The following is a 12,458-nucleotide window of genomic DNA, read 5'->3' as shown; positions in this document are numbered from 1 at the left end:
AACAACATGGATGGAACTAGAGGGTACAATGTTGAGCAAAATAGGTCAGTCAAAGAAAGACAGGTACCATACAGTTTCACTCACATGTAGAATTTAGGAAAGAAAACATAAACATAAGTGAAGGGGGAAAAGAAAAAAGGGAGAGAGGGAAACAAACCATGAGAGACTCTTAACGACAGAGAACAGACCGAGGGTTGCTGGAGGGACGCGGGTTGGGGATGGGCTGGGTGGGGAATGGGCCCCACCCATGGGAATGTACACGAGGAATCCCTGAATTGTGCTCCGGAAGCCAGGACAGCACTGTATGCGGGCTACTTAAAATTTAAATTAAAAAAAGAGAGAAAACCGCTCCTAAGGAGCCCTCCCTGCCGCCTGACCTGGCCTTCCCCTGGTAGCTTGGTGACCCCTGCCTGCCCCGTCAGGTCCTGCTTCCCCTGGCAGAGGGCGGGCTCCCTCCAGCAGGGGGCGCTGCCAGCCAGTGCCACATGTGGCCTCCTCAGGAACCACCTCCCCTCCCTCTGCTGCCCCAGGTGTCCGTATCTGGGTCTGTCGTGGACAGGAAGCACCGAGCTGGAGAACGAGCCCGGGTTTGGGTTCGAGTCCAGCCAATGCTAGTTAACTGCTGTCTCATGCCTTTGTCAGCCTGGCTCAGAAGCTGCGCGTGAAGTCCCCAGCCCCCTCCAGGGTTTGGAGCTATACATCCCGCTGGGTGAACCTGACCTCTGGGGTGTCCCGCAAACACCTGCAGCTCAGCTCCATCACCTTTGCTCCTGCTGTTTCCCCCCAAAGCAACTTTCTCCTCTTCCTTCTTCTGCTCCTGGGGTCCTGACCCCTCCTGGTACCCAAGCCAGACCACTGGTCACCATGCCCCGCCCAGGGCCTCACTGTTGGGGAGTCATGAGTCACCTTGCCCCGAAAGCCCCCTTTCCTCCCACTCCCACCTAAAATATGCCCTGAGACCCTTTCACTCCTCCCTCCCCCCAGGACGAAACGTCCTCAAAGTCCCAGCTCCAAGCCCCAATTCTGTGAAGAGCACCCCAGACCCCTCACCTGCCCAGAGGTTTAACTGTTGCCTTCTCTGAGCCTTTAGTATGTACCTTTTCATACCTTTTTTCTTTTTAAAGATTTTATTTATTTGACAGAAAGAGAAAACACAAGTAGGGGGAGAGGGAGAGGGAGCAGGGAATCCCAGGAGCCTGGAATCATGACCTGAGCTGAAGGCAGACGCTCAACCAACTGAGCACCCCAGGTGCCCCGTACCTTTACTTTAACGTATATTATATTTTGCTACAATCGTTTACATCTGTAATATATGTTTATATTGTAGAGCAACATAGTTGTAGACCTTGTGTACTTTCACGATACCTTTACTGGAACATGTATTACGTATTTGTTATAATAACTCACTTTGTTGTCTGTCCCCAAGGGAACTGGTGTAGGACAGGGACCAAGTGGTACCCATGATGTGCATCCGAGTGCCTGACGTCAGCAGACCTTCGCTTAATGTTCTCTTGGGGCACCGCGGCTGTTGTGGGGAGGGTAGTGTCCTCCAATCCTCATTTGTCAAGTGTGCAAAGACATTTACTCAGTCAGTGTTCCTGGGTCTGGACCCATGTGACAAGCGTAGGAACAAGGTCAGACACACAAGAAGGATTTCAGCTTCGGGCCTTGGGGTGTAACTGACCTATGTTCTGGGGGCAATTCTGCCCCTGCCTGGTTACTTGGCCTAAGTCCCCTCTAGCCCCAGGCCCCATCTCGTCATCTCTGACATGACGTCGCTGGATGGGTCACTCCCACCACAGGCACAGCCTGCGCCCCCAGCCTGAAATAGGGCCCCACGGGGTAAGTTTTTACACCGCCTTCCTTTGCTAGTGGGTTTCATTTGGAAGCTAAATTTAGTGACATCTAGAGAAATCATAATTCACTGGTCGAGGTAGTTCCTGGACCTGGAGGCCCTGAGTCCCAGAGGAGGCTGCATCTTCCTGTTACCTGGTTGTCCAGGACTGCTATCCCTCACGACCTCTAAGCTTGGGGAGACCCTTTGCAGCGTCCCGTGACTCGGGGAGGAGAGATGGGACGGCCTCCCTCAGAGGAAGGCTGGATAGGCTAACTACTGGGAATCACTGGCATGGACCCTGTGCCTTCCTGCCCCAGCTCCCTCGGGAACTGACAGAGCTGGCACGGACGGCCCTGGGGCCACATTGATCCGAGGCCCGGAGGCTGGGAAGCACCACGCAGAGAGGGGTTCTGGAAGCGGAGGCAAGCCTGCGTTCCTCCCAGGCTGCTGCCAGGACGGCGTCTCCTCGTCAGGAAGGCCATTCCAGACACGGTCCGGTCGAATCCCCAACGCCAAGCCCGAGGAGAGCGACAGAGACGGAGACGGATATGGAGAGAGACAGCTTTGCTTCTGAGCTGGTGTGAAACTCTTACTCCCCTGAAGGACCAGGGCCAACAGCCCTGCCTCCAGCCACCAGGGAGCCTTGGGAGACTAGTTCGGGCATCATAAATATGGTCGTTGGCAACAGAATTCGCTTTCTCATGCATGGCAGGCCAGCCGGGAATCAGACTCCTGAGTAGGTGCCCCACACAGTGGAGGCACGGGGCTTGCCTCGGAAGCAGAGAGGGACCCGGGGACACAAGAGCACACAGCCTGTGTTGGCCTCCAAGCAGCCTTCCTGGACATCTCACCGTCCCTGGGACGCACAGAAGCCACGGAGCCTGGGAACCCAGGAGGTCCCTCCAGGGCTATCCTGGGTGCAGGGTCTCGGTCTTCTCCCAGGCCCAGCAGCAGAAGCCCATCAGCCCACTGGTGTCCTGGGAGCCCTGTGGGGCCGGCAGGGGCATCCGCTCCACCCAACCATTCCTGGGAAAGCGGACTCTCCAGAGGCGAATAGGCCAGGCCCCAGCCAGCAGAGAAGCTCCTGGATCTTGACTCTGGCCTGCTTTGCAGAGTGCTGTGGCCCCTGAGAGCCCCATGGCAGTGGCCTCCATTTGACTCTGGGAGAGGGCCTGGCGGCCAGCAGAGAGCGAGCAGAGTGTCCTGCCTGTCAGAGCCGCTGCTTGGCACAGGGACAGTGCACAGACCACCCCGTATGGGGCAGGGACCCCAGGGGGCCTGAGGGGGGCGCAGGAGGATAGGGAGGCCAAGGGCACAGGCGGCCTGAAAAACCTTGTAAAAATCTTACAAGTCTGATGGATTCTTGATTTGTGTTTGCTTGGGTGAGAGTGGTTTGCCTTTATCCGTCCTCTCCTAGGGCCTCTGTCATCCTGTAGGAATGGTCACTATGTCCCCTGACACTGTGTAGAGACTCCAACTTCAGGTGGTAGAGTCTGACCTATGGGAGGACAGCTGGCCCCTCCTGCCCTCTGATTTGGAAGTGGATTCTTAGAATCCCTGGGATGGGGTGGGGTAGGGTGGGGGTGTGTTTCGTTTTTGGCCTTTGAGAACGCTCTGGGGAAGGTGCACAGAAGTTGGCAGGGAGGGGAGGGGGGATGAACCATAAGGATGTCCCCCCGGCCCCGCTGGGGACCCCCATGTATGGACCCCCCACCCCCCCAGCGGCCAGTAGGGGCGGCTGGATCTCTGCCTTTCTGATCGGCCAGGTGAGCCTGCCACCTGCTCCTGTAGGTTATTGGCCCCATGTGCTAGGGGTGATCTGTTGGCGGCCTGCCTAGAGCTGCCTGCAGGTCCCACCTGGAAGGAAGTTGTAGATTCTGTCCTCTGAGAGTAAAACCTCTTATTTCCACTGTCTCTGGAGGAGGCATTTGTCCTGGAGATAGCCCCAGGGGCAAAGCGGCTCTGGGAGAGCTCTAAAAAGCCCTCAGCAAGAGGGAAGGATCAACCCCCTCCGCTGGGCATGGTGACCTTCTCAGAACCTCCAGGGCCTGTCACTGGCACCCTGGCTGCCTTTCCCTTAGGGTGAGTAATTGTGGAAGTTGCCGGCTGGCTACACAGCTGTGTCCACTTTGTGTCCCACCTACCCCGGCCCATGTGTCTGGGCTGTCAGGCAGAAGGGCAGCTGGTGGGTGTGGTGGGGATGCCTGCAGTGTGGATGGCCCCCAACAGGGAGAATCAGGATGCTCCAGTCCTCTTCCAGCCTTGTCTCTAACCAGCTGTGTCTCTGGCAAGTCACGGCCAGTCTCAGGTGCAACCAACCTGGCTGACCAGGGACATGTGGGATGTGGACGGGGCTGGCTTAGCTGTTCTGGATCCTTTAGGGGCATCTTCTGAAGATCTGGGCATTTGGCAGAGTGTGGACATCGATTCCAGGGTTCAGGGCGAAGCCTGCTGCTGCATTTCTCCTGAGTTCCGGTGTGGGGCTGATGCTGCTGGCTGGACCAGAGACTGAGAAGGTTTGAATGGGAAGTAGCACAGTAGAGAGAGGGTTTCTAGAAGGAGCCCAGAGCTTCAATCCCATGCCAGCTTTGCGCTGGAGTCCACACGATCTCCTCGTTGTAGGCCTCTTTCCACAGAAGTTTATCGAGCACCTACTATGTGCCAGGGCTTGGTTTAAACCCTGGGGATCCATCTGGGGAAGAAATCCCAACCTGGCACGACAAGGATGTTGGGCCCTGAGCCTCTTGTGTGCTGTGGCTTGGATCTCTGTAAGCCCTGAGCTGGTGGTCTCAGGGTGCCCTCAGTGGGTGTTTTTACAGATGCCCAAGCCGAGGCCTGGAGACCTGAAGCCACCTTCCCAAGGTGGCAGTGACCACAGTGGCAGCACCAGGATTCAGCTTGAGGCCTGAGCTCTCAGTTCCTGACTTCCAGGAGCTTCCAGAATGCTTGAGTCCTAGCACTGCTGCCTCAGTATGTACTGAGCTATTGGTTCATGACCCCTTCTAGCACCAGAATTCCGAATGTTAACTGCTCGGCTTTCCTGGAGCAAAGCCTTCTGGGTGGCGTGGAAGGGGTTCTTCAAATCCGTGACTTGACTTGGTTTGCCGATGTCTTACTCAGCGTCTCTGCATTCAGGGTCCCGGGTGGCATGACCTGGCCTTTGGTTGTTCTGCCATTTGGGCAGGAGTCAGAGTTGTGTCTCGTTGGCATTTTATGGGGGAGACTGCATGGTGGGGGGCGGGGGGTACACGGACTATTTCCTTACCTGCCTCGCAATTTTGCTGTGAACCTAAAACTGCTCTAAAAAATAGTCTTCGGCAAAATAAACACATAAGAAAAATAAATAAAATAAAATGGGAAGTGTTTTCTCATCTGTAAACACTGGAACAGCTTAAGTAATACAGATAGGAATGACCAGGTTCTGGGAGATTCTGTGTAATGCTCTTGTAAAACAGTCTGGTTCCAGAGTCTTCGTAACCTGGTCGGCTCATCTTACCAATACTGAGACATTCAGATTTCCCCCTTTTCTTGAGTGAGTTTGGAAAAGGGTGCGAAATCGGGGGCGTGGTGATCACGGATACATGGGGTTGCCTGGCATGGGGTCCTGAGGCCTGTGGGGCAGGCGGGAGCTTGGGGTGCCTGGGGACCCGCAGGTTCCTTCGGCCTCCGAGGCTTTTCCTACCAGCGTTCTTATTGGCCTGTGTCTTGCCATGGGACGATTGTTCCATGACTGGTGGCCATACTTGCAGAGATAGGGGCCCTAAGTACTTTCCTTTGTGTGGAAGACATTTCCAGGTAGTGTTTCCCCAGAAGTGGCCCCCGGGGATGCATTTTCTGAAGCTGTATATGCCTAGCCTTGTCTCTCCTGCTCCCCCACACGGTCCGTGGACCCTTTTCCAGAGAAACCCCAGGCATCCTGGGATCGCCTCGGCGGGCACCAGCAGGAAGCTCTCTTGGTCTCGTTCTTTTCTGCCTCTTTTTATGTCTGGAAGCCAGTGGGAAGTTTTCTGAACTCTCAGAGTCTAGAACTTTCCTTGTGATGTGGCATGGCTGCCGGTGTTGTCCATCGCTCTTCCCAGAACTTTGTGTTCCTTTTAATCTGGGACCGACAGTCTCCCCTAAGCACAGGGACATTTCCCTCTGCATCTTGCCCGGGGCTGCGTCTCCTCCCTCCTTCCACATTCTTGGTCTTTTGCTCAGATGCTGGAGACCTCCGCGAGTCAGTCTCTGATTTACTGATCGTTTTTCATCAGTGTCCTTTTGCTATTTTGCTCCCATTTCTTGCAAAATATGCCGCTTCCATACTTTTCTGTGATTTCCAAGAGCGTGTTCCTTGTTTCCTGGCTGTGTTTCTCTTTGAAAACGGAGTATTCTCACTTTATCCACCCAGACTCCCCTGGCTTCTCTCCAAATGACGAATTCCACCGTTCTGAAAGTTTGATGCCTGTGCCCTGGGCCATTAGTGAGGTGCTCAGCTCGCTGATTTCCCCACCGTGGTCCTGATGTGAACCATTCCTTGTTTTCTACTCGTATTTATAGGCCTGTCAGATTGACACAGGTGGGTGGGATCTGTGCCTTGAGCCCACCCTGGGGTGGGGGGGGGGTGTCTTCAAACTGCCAGGAGGCTGTGTCTGGGCTCGGCCAGGGGACAGAGGGTCCCAGCTGAAGAACGGTGGTTGAAGAATGCTGGGGTGGGTGGGGATGCTGTCCCCTGTGCGTTGGGCAATACCCATGAGGGCAGGTGGTCAACTGCCAATGAACGTTCACCTCCAGATGGCATATTCCCCCGAGCCCAGTGCACCTGGGAGCCCAAGAGTTGGGGTGGGGGGGGAGTGTTTTCAGTGTAGTGACTGGAAGGAGAGAGAGACACAGGTGGCTACAGGAGAGGGCTGGCAGGGGGTAGTCCCTTTTGGTGACCTGAACAATGTCAGGGTCATGTGAAGGTAGAGTCCTCTACTTCCCTGCCTAAGGGGGCAGTGAGGGCCAGAGCAAGGCCCTTCGTGGCCATGCCCCTGGATTTGTGTGGGCAGGGCCTGGCTGCCTGAGCCTCATGTTCTGCCCCTCCAGCCTCTGATACAGTGACGGGTGACATCTTCAGCACGGGGTCTGTGTGTATGTGTCTGTGTGTGTGTGTGTGTGTGTGCTGTAGTGACCAGAGGTAACACATCTGTGCCCATTTCCCTCCTTATTCCCTACCCTGCTTTTTTTCAGCAGTCCAACAAAGTTCAAAGTGCTTTGTCCCTTTCCTTTCTGGCTGCAGAGTCTTAATGCCATTTCTGTTAAAAACGTTGTCCCTGTCTACTCTGTGTTCTAGTTGTTTCCAAACATGTTTCTTCTTCCCTCTTAGATTTCTCAGATTCTTTTCTGGGCTTTTTAAAATATTTCTGGCACACGATAGATGCTCCATACATGTTAGGAAGCTGGATGAAAGGACGGATAGATGGATGGACCGTGGATGGTGGATAGATGATGGAAGGGTGGGTGGGTGCGTGGATGCATAGATGGTGGTTGGATGGAAGGAAGGAGGGGTGGGTGAATGGACAAACCGAAGGATGGGTGGATAGAGGGTGGGTGGAATGATGGATTGATGGATGGATAGAAGGTAGGAGGGAAGGGTGGGTGGTGTGTGGATGGTAGGTGGGTGCGTGGATGGATGGTGGGTGCATGGGCAGATGGACAGAAGACCTTATAATAAATGCCCCCTTAATTGCCCTGCCTCCCTTTCTGAAGAATTCGTGTTGGTGTTTCACCTATTGGATTAGGTCCTGGAAATAAGAATCAGTGAAGACCCTTTACTGTGTACTGGTGCCCAAGGTCCTAGTGTGGGAGAGAGGAGCTAAGGTGCTCTCTCAGCGTAACCACTGCCCTGCCACTCTGCCCGCCACCCCCGTTCCCTGCAGGGCAGACAGAAGCAGAGCGTGAACACCAGACAGGGCATACACGTACGGTTTCAGGTGGCTGTTCTATGCGGGAGGCAGCCCTGGGCCCCAGATGTTTTGTGTTTGTTGCCGAGAAAGCTGCCCGTGTCAGCAGACATGGTTGGGGTCAGGGTGACATCAAGGGGCCCGGGCCCTCGGCTTCTCTGTCAAGAAGACTAATGAAGCTGCTCCCTGCGGGCACATGCAGCAAAGCCCGAAGCTCACCACTGCTGGGGGACGGCCGCTGTCATTTTTGGCCTTTCACGGGTGATCCTGTATTTCCCCTCGGAGGGTTGGCACAGCTCATATATCAAAAATGGTTGTAATTATTCCCTCTCTGAGGAAGGCTTCCATTCAGCTTTCTCGAGCTGTCCCCCTGATTAATTATCTAATTACAACCACATTCTCCAAGAGAGAGCAGCCTTTGACTTTCTGCCCGGGACCACTTAGAAAGGCAGATGGATTTGGAGTGTTCAGGGCTTGAAGGAAAAGTAGTGTGTATGCGTGTGTGTTTGTGTGTGTGAAAACACCCGAGTTTCGGGAACAGTGTGTCTTCTCAGACCTTCGTCTTGGCTCGGCAGGGGTTTCTGAAGTTCTCTGGGGGATCTGTCAGGAAAGAGCTGGGAGTATGGAGACAGGAGGAAGCTTCCTGCTGCCCAGTGCCCAGTAGGATCAGGGACACACACACACACACACACACACACACACACACACCCCGTGCTGAAGATGTCACCCGTCACTGTATCAGAGATCCTTCTGTGTTTTCATACCTTTCCACATCATTGTCCCAGGGCCTGGGGTTGGCTGTCCTTGACCTCTTGTCCTGGAGGGAAATTCCTCATGGTGACCCTTCTCCCAGCCTCCTCCTTGGTAAAGCCATTCCTGACTCCTCCCCACCCACAGGACCCTATCAGCCTCCCATCTCGGCATCAGTTTACCCCCCCACCCCTGCCCAGGGCAGTCCTCAAGGGCTCTCAGTGAATGGACTTGACTGCTTGGGTTATGAAATTTCTCTGGTTATTTCTGTGTTTGTTCTCCAGACGTAGAAGTGGGCACGCCGTGTGCATCAGGCAGTGGGCTAGGCGCTAAAGACCACGTGCGACCAAAGGGCTCACCAGTCAGTCTTAAGGAATCGCTAACGAAGCTCGGGGTTTTCCTGGGAAGGATGCTATCAGTTCAGGGCTGGTTGCAAACTGGCCACGGGTTCTGTAGGACTGGGGTCCCATAGGACTAGGTCATCAGCCACCCACTGCCCCCCAGAACAGCCAGTGACAGGTGGGAAATTGTCCTAGCCACGAGTTGCCACCTTGGAGCAAGGTGTGGGCCCACCTGTCCTGACCCTCAGTCCCTTCAGCACCCAGGTGCACGACCTTTCCAGCAGGTGTTGCAGTCCTTGACCACACACTCATGCCCAGCAATCTTACTCCTTCCCTCCACCAGAACTCATGACCTTGGGCTTACAACAGCCACAAGTCTCTAAAGTCTGGGCATCATACACCTGAGCTTCTTCCCAGCACATCTTCTCCAGCAAGCCCCGTGGCACACACGGTAGCTGGTGCGGTCTGGGGACCCCACCACTGGGTCTCTCTCTTTGTCACTCCAACCGGCCTTCCGTCTGAACCCCCACCCTGTTTCCAGGCTGCAGGGTCAACCGGATAGACAGACCCTCTTTACAGGAAGGCAGGAGGCTTCGTGGGGAGGATGGCCCTGGTCAATGCGTGGGCTCCCCACCTGGTAGCTCACTGGCCAGTCCCACGGGTGGGGCGGGAGGGGATGCCCCTGCGGCCCCTGGAGAGACTCAGCAAGACGCACTGTGCGGGTTTCACCGCACGCCGTAGGCAGGCACGGCCGCCCTCGCGCTCCTGCGACCCTTACACCCCTTTGTGGGGCCTTTGGATGTGGGACAGTTGTGTATCCTGATCACAAAGGCAGGTACTAGAATCGCTGTGTGATGAGATGCACACACACCCCACACATACACACCACAGCACAAACACATCACACCACACACACAACTGTGCAAACCACACACACTACACACAAACACACATCACACCACACACACACCACACACAGAACCACATACCACACACACATACACAGCACATGTACAACCACACACCATACACACATACACAGCACACGTACAACCACACACACCACACACACATACACACTACCCACACAATCACACACACATACACACCACACTACACACAAACACACAAGAACACACGTTACACCATACACACAACCACACATACCACACACACATACACAGCACACATACAACCACACACACAGCCATGCACACTACACACACAATCACACACATACACACACATCACACAACACACACCCATGCACACCACACACACACCACATACATGACCACATACACCATACACATATAACCATACACACACAGATACCACATACATATGCACAACACCACATACACCACACACAACCACACACACATACACACAAAAACACACAGCCACACACACAGTACAGTACGCACAAACACACAAAAACACATCACACCACACATATAACTACACACAACCATACACATACATATGCCACACACGATACACACACACATACCACATATATACAGCCACACACACATAACCATACAGACACCTGACTCATACACATAACCACACATACACACAACTATACTACACACACAACCACACCACACACATACACAACCACACATACTACACATACCACATACATACAAACAACACCACATACATGCATAACACAAAAAATACACACAGCCACACACAAACAACACACAAGCACTGCATATAACACCCACAACCCCATATACTACATCAAAAACAATGCACACCCAAACACACACCACACATACTGCCCACACATACACAACCACGCAGACACAAAGAACACACCTAACCATACACACACACACATAAAAATACACACCAGACAGATACACCACACAGACAACCACACATGCACACTACACACATATACAACCACACAGACAACTGCACACACACACACCACAACAGATAGCCACACACTCACCAAACACATATACATACCACACTCCACACACATACACAACCACACACGTAACTGCACACATACAACCACACATACCACACACACATACACACAACCACACAGGCACACCCCGCATGCGGTGGTGTCTCACCCACCCTCTTGTGTGTCTTCTAGGCTGTCCTGTGGGGCTGAGGCTCAAGTGGAACTGGGACGCCTCCACATCTGTCACTTCTGAAACCTGAACAACCTCAAGGAAGCCTCCCCATCTGCGGTCCAGCACAGCGTGTGGACGAGGGGACAGCAGCGGCACCGAGTGGGAGAGCCCAGACTGCACAGCTCCTGCCCCAGAGACGGTCCCCACAGAGGACGCGGCACTCACGGTCCTTCTTGCCGGTGACATTTCCTTGTCATCCTGGCCACTGTTCGGATATTTCTTCTCGGTTTTATTATTTTTTTTAAGGGGGGGGATTTATTCTTTCTGAAAATCTCTAGATTCAGGAACATATTTACAAGGATTGAAATTTTGGATTTGTATTTCCCTCTAAGTGCCTTTTTTAATGTATATTTTTTTAATAAAACAGAAATGCATTCCTGTACCTTCTGTTTAAACTGGACCAAGGCTCTCAGAAAAAGAACCTCGTGTTCCCTCGCCCCCCAAGCCCCTGCATGACTGACTGTTCCACGAAAGCCTGGAACCCCCCTCACTCCTCGCCTCTTCTCTTTCTCATGATTTGCTCAGCTAACCATTTTTAAAATATTTTCTGTTTCAGTGTATATGTTGCTTATTTGTTTTATTTATTGAGATATTTTTAACAAGCTCGGTGACTGCAACATGGCTGTGTACCCCGCTCCCCTCCCAGGAATAATAAAGATGTCGGTGCAGCGCGTCTCCCCTCTCCTCTTCTGTACCGCGCAGCACGGAATCAGCCGGTCAAAGTCGGAGCGGCTCGCGAAAGTAACAGTCGGTTCCCTTTAGAAGGGACAAGAAAGGATGCAAGGCAGTTTGTGTCCTAGGTCGTTGTTAGCCATTCTAGAAGCTACCAACCCTAACACGGTGCGAGGGCAACAGACCCAGGCTTGGGACAGCGGGTAAGGCTGGCCTCAGCCCCTCCGTGCGTCCGGCTTCTCAGCAGTTATGCCCCCCGAGGCCCCTGCTGTCAGAGCTGCTCTCCGGACTCCTTCCTGTTGTCAGGCTGTGTCCATCCCGTGTCCGTCCCTCTGTCCGAGGCCAACACTCCCCTGCGGGCCCTGCGGAGCCTTGCCCACCCACCTTTCACCCGCATGCACATCCCCTGCTCCTTCGAAGTCTCAGATTGTGTCGAACCCCTGTGTTAACTGTGGGCTCCACAGGCCACAGTCCTGTCCCCAGAGCCTTGTACACACTGCAGGGAGGTTGAGGAAGGAGCACCTGTGTGTACATGTAAGGTACTAGGGTACAGGAACCCCAGAAGGGCCACGGTCTGCAGCTAAGAAGGAGAATCTGGCTAGGATCTGGTCTGGTGTAGACACAACTCCGAGGGAGCCAGGAGTCCAGCACCCCCAGGCTGCTGGCTTTGGAGCCCTTTACCGTGTCCACGGGCACTGCTAGGAGTGTGGGCAGCCTCTAGGTTAAGGGCTGGGGGATCACATGTCACCAGGCCACCACCCTGAACCACCGG

At 54.0% G+C, this 12,458-nt stretch overlaps 1 protein-coding gene across 1 annotated transcript in view; it reads left to right on the top strand.

Annotated features, from left to right (window-relative positions):
• Positions 1-11,681, top strand: part of TWIST2 (twist family bHLH transcription factor 2) — a 50,638-nt gene extending 38,957 nt beyond the window's left edge. The window contains exon 2 of the mRNA XM_080799188.1: positions 10,975-11,681. The gene's annotated coding sequence lies outside the window, so the exon portion shown is untranslated. The remainder of the gene's footprint in view (positions 1-10,974) is intronic.
• The last annotated feature ends 777 nt before the right edge of the window (positions 11,682-12,458 follow it).

The sequence above is a fragment of the Martes martes genome (genome assembly GCF_963455335.1).
Source record: "Martes martes genome assembly, chromosome: 3".
In the NCBI taxonomy this organism is placed as follows: Eukaryota; Metazoa; Chordata; class Mammalia; order Carnivora; family Mustelidae; genus Martes; species Martes martes.
The sequence above is the reverse complement of the archived record's forward strand: the minus strand, read 5'-3'. Positions and strand labels throughout refer to the sequence as shown.